This window comes from Pistacia vera, unplaced genomic scaffold (assembly GCF_008641045.1).
Source record: "Pistacia vera cultivar Batoury unplaced genomic scaffold, PisVer_v2 Contig549, whole genome shotgun sequence".
Classification (NCBI taxonomy): domain Eukaryota; kingdom Viridiplantae; phylum Streptophyta; class Magnoliopsida; order Sapindales; family Anacardiaceae; genus Pistacia; species Pistacia vera.
Window position 1 is genome coordinate 305,671 of NW_022196389.1, and position 20,855 is coordinate 326,525.

The window sequence follows — 20,855 nt, forward strand, 5'->3', positions numbered from 1 at the left end:
TAGTCCAAGGGAAAGAAAAACCGGAATATTACTTTTGAGCACTGCAATGTGAGAGGTCATAAGAAAGAAAATTGTTATAGGCTCATTGGCTATCCTCCTGACTTAAAGTTCAAAAAAAAAAAAAAAAAAAAAAAAATTCACAGGAAATCAATCTTCAGTCAATAATGTTTGAGCCTCATCTACTAATCATGCAGAGCCTAACAATTCAGGATCTGCTGTTCCAGTATTCTTTAAGGAACAATATGAAGAGATCCTCAAACTCTTGAACAAAGATTCAACTACTTCTACAGCAGATGGAATGGTGAACATGACAGGTATAAAATGTTTTTTATCTTCACTAGGTGAGAAACAATCCTGGATTCTAGATACAGGGGCTAGTCATCATATGTCTCCTTGTATTGATCTATTATCAGAATTAACATCTTCACCTGTTTCTACATCAGTTTGACTGCCTAATGGTCATGTGTCTAAAGTTTCTCATATTGGATCACATTATCTTGCTGCTGACCAGAAACATACCAATGTTCTCTATATTCCTGATTTCAAATTCAACTTGATTTCAGTTGCAAAGATGACAAGAGATTTGTCTTGTTTCATCTCCTTTTTTCCTGATTTTTGTATACTTCAGGACCTCTTCAGTGGGAAGGTAAAGGCGATTGGTAGAGAAGCTGAAGGTTTATACTTTTTACTGCCTCTCAAACACCATGCATCACGAGCTGTGCCTCCACATCTATCGGCTATTCCTAAGGTTCCTCAAGTTTACGCAGTGCATGAACATCCTTCTACTTTGCCTAATAATTGTTGTTTATCTTCTGTTGAAATGTGGCATAAAAGACTTGGCCATGTGCCTATTCCCAAATTGAAATATTTTCCTTCAATAAAGCTTACTCAGAATGATATACAATGTGTGGCTGATTGTAGAATATGCCCCTTAGCTAAACAAGTCAGATTACCATTTACTTCAAGTCATACTAGAGCATCTCATCCTTTTGATTTATTGCATATGAATGTTTGGGGCCCTTATGCTCATCCCACCGTTGATCATCATAAGTTCTTTCTCACTATTGTAGATGATCATACAAGAATCACTTGGGTTTTCCTAATGGGACATAAGTTAGAAACCATACTCCATCTTCGAAAATTTTTTTTGCTGGTCCAGAATCATTTTTCTGCTTCTATCAAAGTCGTTAGATCAGATAATGGAGGAGAGTTTTTTAGCACTACTTGCACTGAGTTATTTACATCCTTGGGCATTATTCATCAGAGTTCTTGCATTTAGACCCCCAACAGAATGGGGTGGCAGAACACAAACACAGACACCTGTTGGATGTAGGTAGATCCTTGAAAATCCAAGCTAGAATTCCCCTTCAATACTGGGGAGACTGCATTCTTACTGCCTGTTATTTGGTGAACAGGTTATCCTCCCCTGTTTTAGGCAACAAGTCCCCTTATGAAATGTTACATGGCACATTACCACCAATTGCTCATCTTCGGGTATTTGGTTGCCTTAGTTATGCAACTCATTTCACTTCCACAGATAAATTTGCTAAGAAAGCTATTCCAGCAGTTTTCATGGGATACTCAGCAACTCAAAAGGGATATAGGTTGCTGAATTTGGAAACAAACATGTTTTCTGTCAATAGAGATGTAAAGTTTGTTGAGCATGTTTTCCTATTTCTTTCTCAATCTTCTTCAGCAGCTTTGCCTCCTTATCATTCCCTTTCACCTGCATGTCCTGATGATTATGAGTTCTATTACAACCGATTGATGCATCACACCAACCTTCTCCACCTGAAAATTCACCTGTACCACTTGCTTCATCTGAGTCCTCTGAACATGTCCCTTCTCCTGCTATTTCATCACCTACTATACCTCTTCCAGTCCTTAGAAGATCCTCTAGGACTGTTAAACCCCCTATTTGGCTCACTGATTATGTCTCTCCTGCTGCTCATTATGCAATCACCAACAATGTTTCTTACAAACATCTTAAACATTCATATCAGTGTTTTCTCACTGCTATCCCTCACATACATGAGCCTACTACATATGAAGAAGCTGTTCAGGATTCCAATTGGGTGGTTGCCATGCAGGCAGAATTAGATGCTTTAGAGGCTAACAAAACATGGACTTTAGTTCCTTTTCCACCAGGCAAATCTGCCATAGGATGCAAGTGGGTATTTAAGGTCAAGTATCACTCCGATGGCAGCCTTGAGAGCTACAAGGCACGACTTGTAGCCAAAGGATACAGCCAACAGGAAGGCATTGAGTATACTGACACATTCAGTCCAGTTGCTAAAATGGTAACCGTAAGGAGTGTCTTGGCTTTAGCATCTATTAATGGTTGGCCACTTATGCAAATGGACATATATAATGCATTTTTACAGGGGGATCTTTTTGAGGAAGTTTACATGGAATTACCTAAAGGTTTTCGCAATCAGGGGGAGCCATTGGTTTGTAGATTGCTCAAATCCTTGTATGGATTAAAGCAAGCCAGCAGACAATGGAATATCAAGCTGACAAAAGCATTGATCAAACATGGATATCAGCAGAGCAAATATGACTACTCTCTATTTACTAAAAGGAATGACAATAAGATAGTGATTTTATTAGTTTATGTAGATGATCTTTTAATCACTGGAAATGATCAAGAGATGCTACAAAACTTGAAATCTGTTCTACAAAGGAGCTTCAAGATAAAAGATCTTGGTGAGTTGAAGTACTTCCTTGGCATTGAGATTGCTAGATCAAAGGAAGGATTGATTATGAGCCAGAGGAAATATGCGTTGGAACTCATATCAGAAGCTGGACTAGCCGATGCAAAGCCTGCCAAGACTCCACTTGAACAGAATTCAAAACTTACTTCATTCGAATATGATCAACAGTTTGAACCTGCATCAGAGGATAAGCTGCTAGAAGATTCATCCATTTATAAGAGGTTGATTGGTAGGCTGCTTTATTTGACTATGACAAGGCCTGACATAGCCTTTTTTGTTCAAACACTTAGTCAATACATGCATGCACCTAAAGAGTCCCACTTAGAAGTAGCATTAAGGGTTGTTAGGTATATTAAACAAAGTCCTGGTCTGGGGTTGTTAATGCCCTCAAGTAATGAAATGAAGCTTGTTGCATATTGTGATTTGGATTGGGGAGCTTGTTAGATGAGTAGAAAATCAGTGAGTGGATATTGTGTTAAGCTTGGAGAGTCTCTTATATTGTGGATGTCAAAAAAGCAGAGTACTATAGCTAGATCATCTGCTGAAGCAGAATACAGAAGCATGGCAGCATGTGTATCTGAGATAATCTGGTTACTTGGTTTGTTTGATGAATTAGGAGTAAAAGGAATAAAATCTGTGTTGTTACATTGTGATAACAAAGCTGCATTACAAATAGCAGCCAATCCAATGTATCATGAGAGGACAAAACACATTGAGATTGACTGCCATTTTACAAGAGAAAAAATCCAGCAAGGAGTCATACGCACAGAGTATATTGCAACTGGAAATCAGATTGCAGATATTTTAACTAAAGGTTTAGGTGTACAACAGCATGAGAAATTAATAGCCAAACTGGGTATTAAGGATATCTACAAATTGTCAACTTGAGGGAGAGTGTTGAGTTTGTTGAGAAGCAAGTTGACGAAGAAGAAGCAAGTTGAGTTTGTTAAGAAGAAGCAAGTTGACGAAGAAGAAGCTGAGCTGTGAGAATTAGTTATGCTGAGTGCTGAGCTGGATGTTTTAGTTAAGAGTTTGTTATTTTTCTAGTTAGAGTTGGTTAAACGGTTATTCTACAAGTTGTATATATATGTATATGGATGTAAATGTTGGATAAATAAGAAGATTGTATTTTCTCTTCTCTTCATTTACTTTCAGTTCTTCCAAATATATTCTTAACAAAGAGGCCCCTTGAGATCGTGCCACCTAAGAAAGAAAAGGAGGAGAAAGAATCCAATGGTGGCGGTGGTGATGAGGGCTGAGATGGTGGGAAACAAGATGATGCTGAGAATGGTGGAGGAGGCGGTGGTGGGAATTTACCTTGGCTGAGCTATGGATACCCGTACCCCTTGAGTGGATACGAATATGCATACCCGATCGGACAAGTTCATGTTCATGCTCCCCGGATGTTTAGCGATGAAAACCTGAATGCTTGTCCAGTGATGTGATGTACTTATAGGAAGAAGAGATTTAAAAAATGAATAGAGTGGGGGGCCATTTTGGTTTAATGCTCTTAATCTAGTTTAGTAATGGTACCTCCGTTTAAAATTTCTCCTTTCCCTTTTTGAATAGCAATGTCTCTTCTCAAATTACAGTAGCTTTAATTTTCTCTTAATAATCCATCCACCATAAGGGTACGTATGAATTTGTTTAATCTAAACATTATACATGTAGCACGAGTCTTTAATATTCAAGGATTAATTATTTTACTGTTTCAGCAAAAGATGTATATACTATATATATTGATGGATGTCCAAAGCTCTGACACTGCTGGATTTCCCCGTAATAAAAAATAAAGTTGGTGCATATGTTTAATTGTTTGAGTTAAATGAATAAACATCTTTCGGATAACTTTGATTGGTTGTATTAATTCTTATAATCCTCTCTTGATCAAGAAGTAATTTAAAAAAAAAAAGGTGACGAAAGCTTCATTTACTCTTGTTCTCTTCCTCCGGGTTCTCCACAGACATCTCTGTTTCTTGTTTTAAGTTTCTGTCAACTGCTCTACGGCGTCGCCTCGTAGAAATATTCTTCAGACCCATGTTCAACATATCGCTGCAAGCAAATACATTTTTCAAAATCAAAGCAGACGAATGATTAATTAAGCTTTCATTATTAATTCATGATCAGTTAGCCTTAGTTTCGGTAATTTCAACATCGACATGTAATAGTGTCAAATATGAAATAAAATACTTACTCCCACTCATCATCTCCATGCAGCAACTTGTTAATAATATTTGATTGTTTTTATTAATTTACTGGTTTAAGCAAAAAATAGAGATCGAACTTGTTTTGCAAACCTCAAAGTCCCAGTCTAAGGCCAAGAAAGTGGCCGCTGGCTTATCCGGTAATGAAAATATAGAGTTCGTGTCAGTGGGCATTTAATTATTTTATAATATATGGTAAGAACGATCATCAATATATTAGGGAGAGCTTCTATAATCATCTTCAATTTGGCCTTCACAATCATCTGAATGAATAACAAGAAATTATGTTTGTGGACATCAAATTGTTTATTTGTAGATTTTGACTAAACTGAATCCATAAAATAGAAAAGAATTCATAAAAATTTGCACAAATATGATTATGAAAACTAAGAATTAGGGTTTACGTAAAATAATATAGATAAAATAGAAATAAAAGTTTACATAAAGAGTGACTTTTCTCCTGGATGGATATTTTACAAAGTGAATTTGTTAAAGAGTGACTCTAGTCTTGGATGGATATTTTTTCCAAAGTGCATTTCTGTGGGTCGATACATCGATGTTCGTAAAAGTGTTGGGACAGAAGAAAAGCTCAGTCAAACTGCATGCCGCACTTTTTTCTTAGCTTTGCTGTGATGAGTTTATGTGCTTTAGCAGCGTCCAAAAAAACCTCCAATTACCTCGATATACCTCTGATCTCTGCAGCCAAAATAGAGTGATAAGAAAACTAAATAACTCTAGCTAAACAATGTTCAAATCAATTAACCCTCTTAGACATGTTGCTGGGTTTCTGCTGAGAATATCAATGAAGAGAAGAGTTATCAATGGTGTATTGGTAACCATTTGACACAAATAGTCAAAACAAAGTCATCCTATTTCATTTCATAAATTCTCATAATCTTATCCTATTCACTACATAACATAAAGATATAAATTACGCCCATTAATGAACAAGAAAATGAAATTTTTTCACTCAACATAGTGGTTTTACCTAACCATATAAAATTTATATTAAAATGATTTTTTCTTAATTTAATTCCATCGAACAAGTTAATATATGTAAGAAATTTTCCAGATGATTGGACGGTTGCCTAGTTTAGCTAATTAGGAGCCTCTCTTGATCTAAGTTTTACCTAAACAAAATACACTATTGTATATATATATATATATATATATACATATGAAGATGCTCACATCCATACCTCTATCAATGGAATCGCTTTCTCATTAGCTAGATGCTCATTCTCATATTCGTTTGTGCGACTAAAAGAACCAAGAATTTTTTCATCCTTTATGAAAGTGAAAACAGCAGCAATAACAGCGAAGACTAGTAGCAAACAGCAGCAATAACAGCGAAGACTAGTAGCAAAACCGGCGTTGTATAATTGTTGTTAATCTTGATGCCCAAAAATGCCACAAATGTGGCAATCAACTGAACAACTGAGAAGCCAATCTCCACCACCCCAAGTTGCTTCTCAGCATGTACTCTGGTACTTTCCAGCACACAAGTCAAAATCGTCATGGAAAAACCAAGTACTGATAAGAGAAATGCCATAAGAATGATACTCCTGTTGCTTTGCCCATAGACATCCAAAACCAATGATATTGTTTCCAACAAAACGAAAAACACCGCAAGTGCACGCTTGCGTGCACAAAGTAACTTATATCCCTACAACAATAATTTTGAGAGACTCAAGCCATCTGATATATTCAAAAGCAAAGAACTAAAATGACCCTCTTAAACATTCTTAAAACTGAAAATTTTATGGACACTTTTCTGCATAAACAAAGGAGAAAAACAGAGGAACAAATAAAGACAAAGCTAATAATCTCCACTATCCTTCCCATCAAGTATGGAGGATAAATATATGTAGTCTTTAATTTCACAAAAAAGTTTGCTCAATGCTCACCTGGCAGACCAAAGAGCTGATGGGTGAAAGGAGACCGGTGGAGAAGCAGCTTATATCACTCCAAATCACGTCCAATCTTCTTCGGCTACCAGATCTATTTCCTTCAATGTCGTTCATGCTTAATTCTGATATCTGAGGCTCTGAAACACACTGTCAATTCTCTATACTCTGTTACAATACAAAGTAGAAACCGGTGGGAGGGGAAAATAATGAAGGAGAGAGTTCAAGAAAGCACACCGTCAATTAATCTCTCCCTACTCTTTTACCAGAAACCGTATGCGTGGAGAAAGTAAAGAGAAAGAGATGGTTCAAAGAATTTTGGAGGAAAAATCTCAAAATCATAATAAAATGGTGAGCATCAGAAAGGAAAGATAAACACCAACATCTAGATACGTACAAGACTTTTGAGTCTTTGTCTTTAATTATAATATTGGCTTTGAGAATTTTCCTTCAAATTTCTTTGAACCATCCTTTCACTTTCCTTTGTGATGCTCACCATTTTAATTGATTTTTAAATGTTTTAACTAAGAACATACAGAACAGTTCAAAAATACGAATTGACAAAAATCATTTCCTAGTCTCTGTATGTCAATATTTCTTAGTTATTGTGAAAAGAAAAAACAGATTAATTTAGTTATTGTCTCATTCTCTAACATGTACGTAAGTTTTATAAAGCTAAGCTATCTAGCAGCTTCATTAACTAAGAACATACAGAACAATTCAAAAATACGAATTGACAAAAATCATAGTAAAATGGTGAGCATCACAAAGGAAAGATAAACATCAAGATCAACATACAAGACATTTGAGTACCTTTGTCTTTAATTATACTAATGATTTGGAGAATTTTCCTTCAAATTTCTTTGAATTATCCTTCCACTTTCCTTTGTGATGCTCACCATTTTAGTTCTAGTTTAATTTACAAACTAATTTTAGAAAGTACCTTTGTTTTATAAAGTATATAAAAAAATATACAAACTTTATTAATTTGTTCTTTGTAAAACTAAATTAAAAAAAAAAAAACATAAAATTTAGTGTAAATTTTATTAAATGTACTTGTGAAATATTTTGCAGAATTTAAAATTTAATTGATATATTTGATAAATATAATTATGTGAAATTTAAAATTTTTAAACATATGTATATATTTTTGAAAGTTTTTCAAAGTCAAGGAGGTCAACAGACCACCTTCCGTCTATGGTCAGTCTCGTACAGTCGTACTATGTAGTTGAACAGTGTTAACATGGGAAATGGGAATATTCCATGCACTCCCAAACTGCTCCCAAACTGGTGATTGTTACTATGCTTAGTGAGGCTGAGGGAGATGGTGACGGAAACAATCAAGAAAATGAAGGATCCGAGAATCCTTCAACAGCGGCTGAGGCGGCGGAGCCACAGCCATGTAATAATAATGACAACCGTCATGGTAATCCTCCTCCAGATAGTCGTACCTTTTTGTAGGGTGAGACTCTTTAAATAAGATTTAAGTTTGAGTTAGTTTAGTTATTTTATTTTGAGTCATAATCTATTTTGATTAAGAGATATAATTACAATATATCTTCATCTCTTATTATAAACACAATAAAGATTGTTTTTTATTATGTTGTACAAGCTGTGTCATCAGACACAGAAGACAAACACAGAGGATCCACTAGTATAGTTTGGATTTACATATCCAACACTAACCATATAAACACATCCATTGTTCACTGTAACACCAACATAAATTGTGGCTCCAGTTTCAAATGACCACAATATTTTTCCTGTCTTGGCATTCATTGCATAGATGGGTCCTTGTTTGTATGTGGATCTATTGGAAGCTAAATATTGTTAGTTTGTTAATAATCAGTTATTAGTATTAATTGTAGTTAGTAGTTTAGTTAGTTAACTCAAAATAGTTGACTTTATTGTATTTGTATATAAGAAAGCACAGTACAATCAATAAACATTGATTCAGTTTCTCCCAAATATCAGTTTCTGCTTCATACGAAAGTTAGCATGGTATCAAAGCATCAAGAATCTGTTTTTCGATCAAAGAATCAGATCAATCAAGTTCTTTTCTGCTTCCGATCAAACTCAAAAGAGTCAAGAAACTTCAATTAGATCTAACCTTCAGTTAGAGCTTTTTTGCCCCAAATTTTCCTGTCTTCAATCGAAGCTTGATTTTGCTTAGAGATCTTCGATTAGTCTTCATTTTGTTCTGATTCAGGTTGAATAACTTTCATTCATCTTCGTTTTTCAGCTCGTTTTAGTTCCAATCTTGTTATCTTAAGCTCAATACCTATGGCGAGTTCAACTAAAGATTTAATAGCACCTTCAATTGACGGTAATTCACCTCTCTATGTTCATCCATTTGACACTTTGGGCTCTGTTTTGGTATCTGAACAACTTATAGGAATTGAAAACTACGGGATTTGGAATCGTGCCATGACAGTTTCTCTTTGTGCAAAAAATAAGTTAGGGTTTGTGGATGGAACGTGCACCAAATTGACAGTTCATTCGAGACTTGTTCCACAATGGGAGAGGTGTAACTCGTTGGTTCTTGCCTGGATTTTCAACTCTATATCAAAAGAGATTTTTAATGGCATAGTTTACTCTACAAGTGCGGCACAGGTTTGGCAAGATTTAAAGGAGCAATACAACAAAGTAAATGGAACTAGAGTGTTTGCTCTTCATCGAGAAATCATCAATCTAACACAAGGCACAAGCTCAACAGCCATTTATTACAATAAGCTTAAATTGCTTTGGGATGAACTTGATTCCTTGATTAGTCTTCCTACCCCTGATAGTACTTCATCAAAAGCCTATTTGGAACACTTGAATCAATTGAAACTATTATAGTTTTTAATTGGGTTGAATGATTCTTATTCTATGGTTTGTAGTCAAATTCTCCTTATGAATCCCTTGCCAAATGTTAAGCAAGCTTACTCTGTGGTCACCAAGATGAAAGTCAAAAGGTCTTAGCTGGAATGAATCAGAATTCTGATGTAACTATTGCTCTATATGCTCACAATAATGGAAAAGTTCATAATCAAGGCCAAAAGTATAAAGGGAAGAAACCATATATTGAGTGTGATTTTTGCCACATAACTGGACACAAGAAGGAATCTTGTTATAAACTCATTGGCTACCCAGCAGATTATTAGTTCCAAAAGAACAAATCCTCCTTCAAAACAAAAGCTTCTGCCAATCAAGTCCACGCTGAAAACTCAACTCCTAATTCTGTTGAAGCAAGAAATTCTACTGCTGTGGTAGGTCCAATCTTGACAAGCGAGTAGTTTAATCAACTTCTTCAATTGTTGGGAAAGGAAAATGTCTTTCCACCAACTGCTAATCTTGCAGGTATACCTGTTGCCCTACTTTCCTGTTTTGATAATAGCAAGTGGATAATAGATACTGGAGCAACTGATCACATGACCTTTAACTATTCCCTTTTAAAATCACCTATTACTGTAGAAAAATCCTCTAGATTTCTTGTAGGTTTACCAAATGGAGCCAAAACTTATGTGAAACATATTGGAATTGTTGATCTAGACAGTAATTTGTGTTTATCTAATGTCCTACACATTCCTGAATTTCATCACAATTTACTTTCTGTTTTAAAACTTACCAAATCTAACAACTGTTTCATTACCTTCTATCCTAATTTTTGCTTAATTCAGGATCTTTACAATGGCAAATTGAAGGGGATTGGTAAGCATAGTCAAGGACTCTATTACTTTGATCCAAATTTGCATATTTCTCCTTTTGTATCAGTTTTTGAAAACTCTAATAAAACTGAATGTAACTCTTTACTTTCTTCACAAGCTGTACATTGCAATTTACAATTCAATAAAATGCCAGTTTTTTCTAATTCGTGTGTGTCATCTTCTATGTCCAAAACTATCACATTATGGCACCAAAGATTAGGCCATGTTTCCTATTCTACCTTATCTAATATGGATTTCAATTTACCCAAAATAAACACATCATGTCTTCCTCCTACACACTGTTTTGTGTGTCCCTTAGCCAAACAAACCAGGCTTCCTTTTCCCAATAGCGCATCACAATCACAACATAATTTTGATCTTTTAGACCTAGATGTTTGGGGACCATATAGAATTCTTACCAATGGTAATGCTATATATTTTTTGACCATAGTAGATGATCATTCTAGGGTGACTTGGTTGTTTCTTATGCAATTCAAGTCAGACACCTTTTCTACACTCAAACAATTCCTCCAAATGGTTCAGACACAACATCATATGCATCCTATTCGCACTAATAATGGGTCAGAGTTTTTTAATACTTTTTGCCATGATTTGTTAAGTAGTAAAGGCATAATTCATCAAAGTTCTTGTGCCTATACTCCTCAAAAAATGGCATAGTTGAAAGGAAGCATGGACACATTTTAGAAGTAGCTAGAGCCTTACATATTCAGTCTCATGTTCCTACCAAATTTTGCGGATATTGTGTCCAAGCAGCAGTTTATATAATCAATAGGTTGCCTACTTTGGTTCTTAAAGGATTATCACCTTTTGAAAAAAAAAAATTAATAAACCTCCTGCATTGGATCATTTAAGGGTTTTTGGGTCTTTGGCATATGCTACCATTTTACCTTCTAAAGACAAACTGTCTCCTAGAGCCATACCATCAGTATTCTTGGGTTATTCCTTAACTCAAAAAGGGTATATTCTTTATAATTTGTCTACTCATTCCATAACAGTTACTAGAGATGTTGTGTTCTATGAACACATTTTCCCTTTTGTTTTTTCTCAGCCTTCACAGGTTACCTTTCCACTTGATTTTGTTTTTACTGAAACAGAACCAGATCAGTCTCATTCACCTCCTAATCATGATTCTCCTTTTGTCCAGATCACAGAACCGATTGTTTCCCCTACCAATATATTATCAAATGACTTTTCTTCCCTAAATACGCTAAGTCCTGCTGACAATCTCATTCCTTCTCCTACCCTCTGGAAATCCAGCAGGAGTGTCCATCCTCCTATTTGGACTCAAGACTTTGTTTGTCCTACTATCCCTCATTCTTCCTCAGCTAATCACATACACTATCCTATCTCTAATTTTGTTTCTTATAACACTATTTCACCCACATATAAAGCTTTTTTATCCAATCTGAACTTGGTTGAACCCTCCAGTTTTCATCAAGCATCAAAAGACCATAATTGGGTGGATGCTATGAATAAAGAAATTAATGCCTTAGAACTGAACGATACTTGGCCTTTAGTACCCTTACCTCTTGGAAAAGTTCCCATTGGATGTAAATGGGTTTACAAGCTCAAGTGCAAAGCTGATGGAACCTTGGACAGATATAAACCTTGTTTGGTTGCTAAGGGGTGTACACAACAAGCTGGTATTGACTATTCTGAAACTTTTTCCCCTGTTGTCAAAATAGTTACTGTTTGGACCGTTTTAGCCTTGGCTTCTATGCTTCATTGGCCTTTATTCCAACTTGATGTTGACAATGCCTTCTTGCAAGGGGATTTGCAAGAAGAAATATACATGACACTTCCTCAGGGTTTTCCACAAAAAAAAGGGCAAAATAATCTTGTTTGCAGGCTACATAAATCTTTATATGGTTTGAAACAGGCCTCCAGGGCCTGGAATTATAAACTGACTTCAGCTTTGTTGCATGGTGGTTTTCGATAGTCCAAGTCAGACTATTCTTTGTTCATTAAAACACTAAATTGTCAAATTGTTATTATTTTGGTTTATGTGGATGACATTGTGATAACTGGGAACGATCAGCATTTGATTCATCAAACTAAGGAGCTATTGCATTCTAATTTTAAGTTGAAAGATTTGGGCATGTTTGGGTATTTTTTGGGGTTTGAGGTAGCTAGATCAAGTAAGGGCATTAGCTTATGTCAGAGAAAGTATGCCTTTGAGCTTATTTCTGAGTTTGGATAATCAGCTTCTAAGCCATCTAGTGTTCCTATGGAGTCCCATTTGAAACTTACATCAACAGCCTATGATGATCAGTTTCCAAATAATAGTGATTTTTAACTTCCTGATCCATCAGTCTATCAGAGATTGATTGGCAAGCTCCTATATTTGTGTATGACCAGACCTGATTTGAGTTACTCTGTGAATTTATTAAGCCAATTCATGCATCAGCCTGAACACTCACACATGGCAGTAGCCCTTAAAGTTGTCAGATATGTGAAATCTGCTCCAGGTTTGGGTTTCTTCTTTCCTGCAGCAAATTCTTTGAGTTTATCTGCATATAATGACTCTGATTGAGCCTCCTGTTTGATGACTAGAAAATCAGCTACAGGATATTGTATTTTTCTTGGTTCCTCACTTATTTCCTGGAAATCTAAGAGGCAAGCTACTATCTCAAAATCTTATTCAGAAGCTGAGTACAAGGCCATGGCCTCAACTGTTTATGAAGTAATGTGGATAGTCCAGCTTCTTCAAGAACTTGGTTTCTGTAATTTGTCTCATTTCCTCTGCATTGTGATAATCAGGCTGCTCACTATATTGCTTCGAATCTCATGTTTCATGAGCGGACCAAACATATAGATATAGACTGTCATATTGTACGGGAACAGCTTCAAAAGGGCCTTATTAGCACTGCCTACATCTCTTCCTCTGAGCAGCCAGCTGACATTTTGGCTAAGGCTCTTGGGAACCAACTTCATGATCATAATCTTTTAAGCAAGTTAGATGTGCTTGATCTCTACCACCCTCCAACTTGAGGGGGGGTATTGGAAGTTAAATATTGTTAGTTTGTTAAGTAGTCAGATAAATATTGTTAGTTTGTTAATAATCAGTTATTAGTATTAAGTGTAGTTAGTAGTTTAGTTAGTTAACTCAAGATAGTTGACTTTATTGTATTTGTATATAAGAAAGCATAGTACAATCAATAAACATTGATTAAGTTTCTCCCAAATATCAGTCTCTGTTTCATACGAAAGTTAACAGGATCCACCAAATAAAACTCCATTGGCAGCGGTAACTGGTCCAGGGGTCATGGCATTGCTAAGGTTGGTCGTGGACCATAGGACACTGCCGTTTTTAGCATCCATTGCCACCCATCCGCCGGCAATGGTGGTGCTCTTGGATGGTCTTAGAGTGTAAGGTTTTGTGTTGGCTGCTGGCAATGTTTGTGTAGATCCTTTTTTCATCTCTAGATGCACTCCATATTGCTCCTCCTCCTAGCCCTCCTGGTCTAGCTTCCTATAATGGAAAGCACATTTCTCTGATTAAAAGCAAAGAAGATCACTAAACAAGTGAAGAAAGATTAACTTTCTCGATATAGAATTTTAAATACGGTTTTTGTTGTTTACTCATTTTTTTACAGTTTTTAACTATGTTCTTAATGTTAAAAACATTAAGATGCAGCCCGGATTTTACCCAAACGAAACATACAACTTAACATAGACCAGACGAGGCTGCCATTAATGAGATCTAAAGCCAAAGCGAAGCCACTTTTTTGAACAGCAACTACAAGATCATGCTTACTCTATCGATCGAGCTATATGCTGAGCATCATTGGTGCCTCTTCGAAATCGGCATCAAGGCTAGGTCCAAGCGGACAATTAAGGTCTAAGTGCTTGTTGCAAGCTCCAAACCATACATCATAGCCCCCTAATTGCTTGTACCACATAATTCTGCTAGTGTCCAAGTCAAGTACCAGGATAGAGTTTGCGTGGTTTTAGGTTTAATACACTTGTCAGGACTAGTTAGAACCGTTTGATTGTTTTCCTCTTCTTGGCATTGGCGTACGCGAAGTGGAGCTGAATAGAGGTTTCCTGTGGCTATATAGACATGGTTTCCAATGGGGTCAATTGATGGGCTGCTTCCCCAAATGGCTGCCCCTGCATATTCCTCCTTCTTGCCAAAATTGTTAGGCAACATGAAGGTTTTCCATAGGATCTTGTCTGTTTTTGCATCTAATTTAACAGTATGCCACCAAAATATATGAACCCCAAGATGCATATCAAATTGAACTAACAGTCAGTGCTGCAGCTTTTAAAAGAAGCCATGAAAGTGGAAATCAAATTTATGTTGTGTGAGGGCATAGGAGACTCGTCTGAATTTATACCTGGCCCGCAGATGGAGCCAGCCAGCCAGGGAGGACCAAATTTATATTTTTTTATTCAGTTGCTACAGAAACAGAATCCGATATGCGGCCTTAAATCTATGACTCACATAAAAGGGTAACCGGGACGATGGTCATTAAAACCATCCACGAACATTGCAAGGGCCCCTGCTGTGTGGTGGATTCGGGGTGATTAGATAAGGAGTAAGGCTCACCAAAACTGCATGCCCCACTTTCTTTCTTAGCAAAGCTGTGACTATGAGTTTAACAGCGTTCAACCCAACCTTGATCTACTTCTGCTCTTCGCATATGAACTTTATTGACTCCAATTAAATGAAACCCTTACCCTCATAGACATGCTGCTATGCTTCTGTCGACAATATCAATGTAGTTATTGGTCCAACTGCAATTATGGTCAAGGCGTGGGGGTAATTAATGGTGAATTAATTAATTATGTGGATAAATTTTAATTTCATTAATTCCACATGAGTAATGCTATGCTTACTCACCATCTTACTAACATCTACGCATAGTACAGGTACCATACGCATAGTATTGGTATTATGTGTAATTTTAACAAAGGTACTAAGACAGTTAGTAAAACTCGTGAGTAAGCATAGTATTTCTGATTCCACATTAGGATGTGAATTTTGGGACTACACGGCATTCGGGTGCAATTTCGGGATAACAGTAAAAAGTAAAACAAAAACACGACAATCACTAACAAATTTTACTAACCAGCATACTAACCTAAAGTATAGTACAGGTACCATACGCATAGTATGGGTACCATATGTAATTTTAACAAAGGTTAATAAGATAGTTAGTGAGAAGTTTAGTGAGTGTGGTGTTACTCAAAGTAAAATTAGGAAATAGATATCCTATTAATCATACATATCCCAACTTCATGTAACATAAAATTTTAAAAATCGTAAGACCATATTTTCATTTTCCATAAATCTGATATCTGACTAAACCTGAAATGAATATTAAAGTGAAACTGAACAGTATCATCCTAACTCAAATAGCCATGAACATAATGGAAAGCTTCATTTACTCTTCTTCTCTTCCGTCGCGTTCTCCACATACATCTCTATTTCTTGTTTTGATTTTCTGTTGACTGCTTTACGGCTTCCCCTCACGAAAATAGTCGTGACACCCATGTTCAGCTTATTGCTGCAACCGTATACATTTTTCAAAATCAAAACAGACAAATGATTGATTAAGCTTTCATTATTAATTCATGATCAATTAGCCTTAGTTTCGATAATTTCAACATCGAACTCATTCTGATTAATGACATATAATAGTGTCAAATATGAAATAAACAAGTGCATCAAGTAGAAATACTTACTCTCGCTCATTAGCTCCATGCAACAACTTGTTATCGGCATCCTCGGGATAACATCGCACCAATATCCGATTGGAACTCTTTGAACCCGACGATGTAATTCTTGAACACTGTACCAAAAAAAATGGTTAAATGGTGAGGAGTGCTTGAATTTCGGCGGAAACTGTCTTAAAGAAACAATGTACAAGTTAATAACTTAAAAGTAATGAAAAATTCTTTGATCACAAAATTTTATAGAAAAATATTTCTCATTACTAAGCAAACAAATAATTAAATATATGCAAATGCTCACATGCATACCCAGAATATGGGAAGCTCATTCTCATAATTTTTTCTTTGTACTGAAGAAACATGAATGTTATCATCCTTTGTGAAAGTGAAAACAGCAGCAATAATAGCAAAGACTAGCAGCAAAACAGGTGCTGCATAATTGTTGTACATCTTGATGCCCAAAACTGGCAGAAATGTAGCAATCAACTGAACCATTGAGAAGCCAATCTCCACCACCCCAAGTTGCTTCTCAGCATGTACTCTGGTTCTTTCCAGCATACAAGTTAAAATTGTCATCACAAACCAAATACTGATAAGAGAAATGCAGCAAGATGGATACCCCCGCGGCTTTGCCCAAACACATCCAAAACCAAAGATACTGTCTCCAACATAACGAAAAGCACCGCAAGTGCACGCTGCTTATGTTCACAAAGTAACTTATATCCCTACACCAATAATTTTGAGGGACTCAAAATTATATATATTCAACACCAAAGAACAAAAAAGACCCTCTTAAACATTCAAAAACAAAGGAAAAAAACAGAGAAACAAAGAAAGACCAAGCTAATAACCTCCACTATCTTTCCTATCAAGAATGGAGGATAAATATATTCTTTAATTTCACAAAAAAAGTTTGCTTAATGCTCACCTGGCAGAAGAAAGAGTTAATGGATGAAAAGAGATCGGTGAAGAAAGAGCTGACAGATGAAAAGAGGTAGGTGAAGAAGCAGCTTACATCACTCCAAATCACGTCCAATCTTCTTTGTCTACCTTGTATATTTCCTTCAATGTCCATGCTTAATTCTAATCTCTGAGGCTCTGAAATACATTGTCAATTCTCTCTACTCTGTTACAATACAAAGTGGTATTGTAACAGATCTTGTATATTTCCTTCAATCTTGTATTTAGATCTTGATGTTTACCTTTCTTTGTGACTCAGATTTCGGTGAGGAAATTTAACTGATACGCATTCCTAACTTTTTATTTGAGAATATAACCTTGAAAAGGTTTTTGATTTTTTTTTTTTTTTTTTTGGGTTAAAAAATATGACATGGCACACTTAAGTGTAATTAAAGTAGCAAAAAGGATTAGGGTGAAAAGATTTAAACATTTGTGGGTTAGAGAATACTAAAGAGAAGTTGATTTAAAATTTGAAAGGCAAAACACATTTCTCTCAGCTTCTGTTTCTCAAAACAAGATTCAAACACCTTCCTCTATCTCGTTTTTTCTTCCAATTTTCTGCAATTTCTCAATTTCTTTGCTCTTTGCATTTTTATTATTCCTTGCCATTCTCGGTTAAGTTATAATGGCTGAGATCCTCAAAGAAATAGAAAAAAACCCATCCACTCCCCAAATTGTAGGCACCATTGGGTCTACCAAAAATGGAGAAGAAGAAGTTGCGGTGGAGCAACTTCCAAAGACTGAAGTTGCTCCACCAGGAGAGGAGACGGAGCCGATAGAAGACATTCTGCTGGCAGAACAAGGGAGGGCAGGAGTTGAAATTGAAACTGAAAGGAGGACGCCGACGCAAATTCCAACGAAGAGGTGGAAGAAGATGAAATTATTGGTTGTTGGTACTAATTTGGGGATATTTGTTGGTGTTTGTTGTTAAGGTCATTGTTGCATTTTGTCAACTAGTTGGAGGGCATCAGAAGAGTGGGTGTTTTAGGCTTCCAGAGGACCGGGGAAACCAAGGGAGGCCATAAGGAGGTTGTTTGTGGTAGTGTTGTGTTGTTCTTCAAATAGGAGTGAGCCTGAGCCGGAAGATGGTGCAGTGATGGTCTTGCCATCACTGTAATTGACCATGGTCCTTGGTGCCATAAAAATCATGGTGGTATCAAGCGTCGGACATGATCGCTTAAGCGATCTAAAATCGCTTAAGCAACAAAGAGTAAAAGCGAAGAATTGCTTAAGCGATCGTGCATCTGGGCAGAAGTTGATTCTGCCTCGGACATGATCGCTTAAGCAACCAACGTTAAAAGCAAATGATCGCTTAAGCGATATAATAAATCGCTTAAGCGATCGTGCGTCTGGGCACGTATTTATTGTCTTGTTCATGATCGCTTAAGTGACCAACAGTAAAAGTGAAGAATCGCTTAAGCGATCGTGCATCTGGGCAGAAGTTTATTCTGCCTCGGATAAATTGCTTAAGCGACCAAGGTTAAAAGCAAAGGATCGCATAAGCGATCGAATAAATTGCTTAAGCGATCGTGCGTCTGGACACTTATTGATTTTGTCTTGTTCGTGATCGCTTAAGCGATCGCGACCAAGTGTAAAAGCATAAAATTGCTTAAGTGATAACATAAATACAACCAGATCTCTTAAGCGACTAAGTCTAAATACACAGGATCGCTTAAGCTAGAAATATAACCTCTTAAGCAATCCAGTGTATTCGAATTATTTTTATTGTATTTCACTAGATCGATTAAGCAATTAACGCTATCTTAAACATATAAGGTGTACGATTCGTTCAGTGGATTATGACCGTTATTATATTTTAATTAAATTAGTTCTTTTACGGCTATATTAAACATATATGGTGTAGAATGTTTACGTCTATATTAAACATATCAGATGTATGATTCGTTCAGTCGACCATGACCGTTATTATATTTTAATTAAATTAGTTGTTTTACGTCTATATTAAACATATGTCCATAAAAATGGAAAAGAAATATTGAAGTAAATTACCTTTAATCGCTCAAGCAATCCCGTCTATTTAGCCTTGGTCTACAGAGTGCAGAACAGATGGTTGCAGAGTTCAATTTTATATCAATATTATATTTTTAATATTACTTTCTTGCCAAGAACTAACAAAAATAATAGAATAACAATAGATCTTTCAGTTTTATGTACGGTGCTGATCGACAAAGACCGAAGTGTTCTTTTCACATTCTATGGAAATGAAAAAATTAATTAATAATTAATAAAAAAAGACTAAATATTAAATAAACATTACGGAATATAATTTCTCACTCAAATGTTCACAATATCAAAAGATTGAGGAGAAAAGAAGCAAATTGACCTTGGTTGCTTAAGTGACATAGGCTATCGCTTAAGCGATCACGACTTGTCTATACTAGATCACTTAAGTGAGAGTTGAGATCGCTTAAGTGATTGTGTATTTGAGAAGGATTATTCTAAGTACAAAAGCAAATTACCTTTGATCGCTTAAGCGATGTCAGCTCTCGCTTAAGCGATCCTATGCAAATAAGCCATGATCGCTTAAGCGATAGCCTACGTCGCTTAAACGACCAAGACCAATTTTCTTTGTATTTTACTATTCCTTCTCAAATTCAAGATCGCTTAAGCGATGTCAGTTCTCACTTAAGATATCCTATACAGATAAACCGTGATCGCTTAAGCGATAGTTGATGTCGCTTAAGCGACCAAGGCCAATTTTCTTCATACTTGTCTATTCCTTCTCAAATTCAAGATCGCTTAAGCGATGTCAGCTCTCGCTTAAGCGATCCTGTATAGATAAGCCGTGATTGCTTAAGCGATAGCTGACGTCGCTTAAGCAACCAAGGCCAATTTTATTTGTACTTGACATTTCCTTCTCAAATTCATAAAAATTAGCTAAAGTGATGTCATTGTTGGCTTAAGCGATTTTGTATTGATAACATCTCAATATTGAATGAATTTATATGCACAATAACATCTCAATATTGAATGAATTTATTAGCACAATAAAAGCAACAATTAAGTAACTAGAAGCATCCTTACTATCATCTATTCAAAACTTCAAACAAAAAGATATCCAATTGTCAACATAAAAAATTGAAAACAACAAAGCATTCATAACAAGTCCATGAGACCAAAAAGGGAATCTCATAAAGTACTCATCAAAACTATTAAAATTGTTTTATGATTCACTAATAAGTCTTCAACAGTTGGCCTTGGCAGCTTTCTCGATTTCATCATTCTTCTTGATGGCATAGCTGAAAATACAAGGACATAAAATCAGTTTAATGCACCACAAAAGATTGACATACAACCAAGAGAAACTAGTGAACAAGTAACAAAATAGCATCTAGCCACTCACCAAAATATTCAACACCCAAAACAACGTCTCATGTCTAATAATAGCCAAGTACCGATAATGCAAGGAAAAAAAAATTATTAACCAATATATTAAGGGTTGACAATCTTTAAAAAGCATTTGAAGAGTCACTCAAGCGATCTGGTGTATCGCTTACTTCATCGCTTAAGCGATCTGGTATATCACGCTTACTTCATCGCTTAAGCGATCTGGTATATCACTTACTTCATCACTTAAGCGATCCAATATGTCGCTTAAGCGATCTGGTGTATCGCTTACTTCATCGCTTAAGCGATCGAGTACAAATAAGCCTGATCGCT

The 20,855-nt window shown here is 36.0% G+C and overlaps 1 pseudogene; it reads right to left on the reverse strand.

Moving 5' to 3' along the window:
• Nucleotides 1–8,445: 8,445 nt before the first annotated feature.
• Nucleotides 8,446–14,769, reverse strand: LOC116107846 (annotated as a pseudogene).
• Nucleotides 14,770–20,855: the final 6,086 nt, after the last annotated feature.